Raw genomic sequence first — 4,161 nt, 5'->3', positions numbered from 1 at the left:
ATTTTCGCAAATGCTCTCTACTTTATACTGAATAAAAATGCCTTTGAGTAAAAACCCTAGCACTAGTGATATGATAATGTGGAAGTAAAGCACTGAAGTTTGAGCCACATGGTTGTAACCTTCAGCCACATTAGTTGCAGTATTCTCAAATAGGCATTTGTAAATTCATACATGTATCCTTATAGTGTGGACAGCACTATTAACAAATTTAATTTACTAACTTGCCTATGTTGTTGACGTGTTTGCAGACGAATCCATACCTTTACTTGTGATGACGTCAGGAGCTGTAAATAACTTGAATTCTCTCACTGTGATCTGTCATTCTCCCCACAGGCGACAGGGAGAATTGTACATTATTTAATAGTGACCTCTGGCTGTAGTCACAGCAGCTCTGGAATTCATGTTTTTTATTTTTATTTTCCACTGAGTAAATAATCAAGCCTGGCTGCATGCTGATGAGGTTCTTCACATGTGTGCATTGTGTGATGGATTTATTAGTCATCTCTTTTAAAACCGAATGAGCTTTATTGTTAATGAGCTTTGACAGCTTTATTGTTGTTTAGAAATGTTAAGATTTAGAAAATCTCATGCTTACAAATCTCTTGCTTACTTTGAAGCTCAAGATGCTCTTGGATCATGTTTAGATCATGCTGGAGAACATCAGAGTTTTAAATAGACATTCAGTTTGAGCGCAATAAACATCCCCATTTTATTAGTGGTCTCGGAGTTTTTGGACCCCACTGTATGTTTTGCAGTTGAGGTGTTGTAGGCTTTGAGATCTGTCCCACCTCTGGTGAGGACGTCCTGTTTCACAACAAGCAGAGAGCTGAGCCTATCCAGACTCCCTATGATTTATTGTGCTTGACCGGGTGCTTAAACCGTTATACAGTAGCTGGGTCTTACAGATTTCTCTACCAATCTAGGTGGTTTTCATGCATGGTGCTGTATAAAATATGATGGTCTAGTCTTGTTGAAACTAGCCTGAGTCTTATCCCCATAACAACTGGCAACGAGTCACTGCACAGAACTAGACCGTAAGTCATGGTTTGTCAAGTGATTCACTGAGGCCCTGGAGGAACAAAACACTCTTTTTCACACAAGTCCACAACTGCTGACATACAGTATGTTGGGATTTTTTTTTGACTAGCTTTATTTTTGAATGTATTTACTTAGAAAAACAGTATAGCACCTTGTTAATATAAGAAAGCACAAGTTATCAATGTGGGGAGGCCATTTTGGTAGATCTTATTATGTTGGTCTACAAGAACATAATGATCAAAGATGGGTCACATCACTGGGATCTTTCTGTTATGAATGACCTCCCACTTCCTTGCGTGCGACTGTTGCAACAGGACGTAAGTGGTCATTGACAGAATAGAAGGAAACGCGGAATGAGTGAACTTGAGAGTGTATAGGAGAATGGAAGAAAAAGATTTAAATGCCTGTTCTGGGATTCGAGATTTGACCCACATTTCCCTTATCTAATCTTTATTCTTATCTTATCTATTACCATTTTATCTAAGACAAATTCCCATAGGATGAAAACTACAGACAGCAAACTGCTAAAACTTTAATCATACAATATACAGAGAGTCAGAGACTATGATGCACTTCAAAAATATCATTATAAAACATCAGTCAGTTTCGTGTTGCATTAAATATACTGTACAACCACCAATGTCTTGCCAATAATAGTGTGCTTTTATGTCCTAAATTTACATGCTGCTTCACTTTCAGATGTTTATGATTTATTTTTTAATAAATGCACTTTTGTTATGAACAGTGTGAAGCATTTTGATGGCCTGCAGAGGTCAATGGATACACTGGGATTCCAAAACAGAAAATAATGAAATGGCAATGTGGCATGCAGAACTTACAACATGTTGGGCTTCAAACAGATATCTGTTTGCTAACAGAGCTATGCTTATTAGACAGCATTACTCATTAAAAATCATTCCTAGCTTGCCAGAAAAAGATTAAACTGAATCACTGTTAGATCATAAGTGATAATGTGAACCTGCTCTCATACAGAAGGGTTATGCAAGCAATAAATCCTTGTGTTAGAGATACACAGTTCTGTGATTAAGGATGAAAAAAAAAAATGAAAATGATAAAATATATATATATATATATATATATATATATATATATATATATATATATATATATTACGCCATTGCATTCACATTCCTTTAGAGAACATTTACTACCTCATGCAATGGTAGTGATCAGCTTTGGTATGGTTAAGTTTTCAGTATCTCCTTTTATGGAGATAAAATTTGCAGTGAAGTGAATAAAACGTTTACAGACTTCCATGATTTTAAAAAATGTTCCTGCAGCTCAAATGTTTTCCTATAGTTGAAACAGTAGAGTTTCATTCACGGGCAATGCAACTCGAAAAAATGTACCTTGAATGCTGATTCCTTAACTGTGTCTGCTAAAAGTGTAAATGTAAAGACATGCCAAACTATCTGACACAAATGAATAAAACCTTGAATTATAGGTCCTAGATTATATCTAAATACAATAGTATACAGAATAGTCTTTGGTTTACCATTATAGTGATAATTGAAAAACTGAAAACAGTAGGAGAGGTCACCTGTAACCTTGTGGATGTAGCCTACTATTAAATCAATATAAAATGATCCTGCATAATACCAAAATTTGCTGTATGTGATAAAAGTGCATTACATTTATAGAAATAATATAGCTTAGTTAAGGACTGCCCATTTGTTTATAATCATCAAATCTTCATTTTTTCAAAATTGTTTCCACTCGTGCCCCTGAGAACAAAATCCCAATTAAAATGTGTGTGCCATCACTGACTGAATAAAGGCTGAAATTGTCTGTGACAGGAAAGAATAAAGTAAAGAGTGCAACAGAGCCTTGTACCTAGTCTCTGTCTATAAATATAAGCCTCAGGGCTCAAGCGGAGCGTGTAATGATCTAGGTTGGGTCACCTTGTCTTGAAGCATTATTTATGCGGTTCTCTCAGGACCTCACAGAGCCCAAATCAGTCAGTTCGTACAGGTAGCGCTGAGCGCTCACTTGAACGTCACAATCCATATAGAGTCTGAGTCAAGAGTGATGCCACAGACTCATGTTCATTTTTATTTTCAGAAGAGAACCATACACATTATTTGTCTTTACAGCAGGGCTGGAAATTGGAAGGTTACTGGTTCGAGTCCTGAAAGGAGAAAGCCACGATGAACCATCACCAATCTTAACCCTTTTGTCTTTGTAAATGCTTAATTCTTGTTATTTTAGTTCTAGGGGTGTGATTCATTTTCTAAATTATTATTATTATTATTATTTTTTACAATTCATTGCATCATATGGTAATGCAAAGGTCATGGGTTCAGTTCTCAGGGAATGCAGGGAATGCAATGCAAGTTGCTTTGGATAAAAAAAAACATGCATGAAAATAGTTGAAACATAGTTTGAATATGGATGAATTATATGTTATTATGCACTAATGATAATTAGTTATCACAATGCATCAGTTTACTTAGTAGATATTCTTAGGATTTTAAACTGCTGCCGGCAGCAAGAGTGTAAAAAAATCAGAAACCTTTTTGATGAACTGATGCTATATGTGCGCTGTATCTTATGTTTTATATTTGGGGACTAGAGGAGCTGAGAAAAGTGCAATTGCAGAGATTGTATATTTTTTATTAAGGAGAAACCATTTGGTCTCTTTTCTGGACTTTATGATTTGCTGCAAATCTCACCTGCTGTTCATGTATGTGACTCGTCATCTGTCTGCAGGTTCATAAGAATTAAATCAACAGTGTGAATCTTTATTCTGAGAACAAATGCCTACAAATATTCCTTAAGAGTTAGACACCTGCTAAGGTGGTCTACTAATGGAGATTGAATTACTTGATTAGAGACTATACATCAGTGTCAGTGATTTGCAGCTGTGTCAGTTTTTATCCAAGCCTATAACATGATACAATATAGCCTAGGTAAAGGCTATATATAACAGCCCCGTGATTTCGTGTGATTTACAGGACAATTCGTCAGCATTATGTAGAATATGAAGAATTAATGACAGGAGGCGTGAAGGTCTAGTATAGCCGCCCCTGGCCAATGTGTGTCTGAGCAGAATCACACAGCGAGCAGCAGAGAAGTGTTGCTGTTGAGTGGAGTCATGATTCA

Source organism: Pimephales promelas, chromosome 1 (assembly GCF_988280905.1).
Source record: "Pimephales promelas chromosome 1, fPimPro1.hap1.1, whole genome shotgun sequence".
Classification (NCBI taxonomy): domain Eukaryota; kingdom Metazoa; phylum Chordata; class Actinopteri; order Cypriniformes; family Leuciscidae; genus Pimephales; species Pimephales promelas.
The sequence above is the reverse complement of the archived record's forward strand: the minus strand, read 5'-3'. Positions refer to the sequence as shown.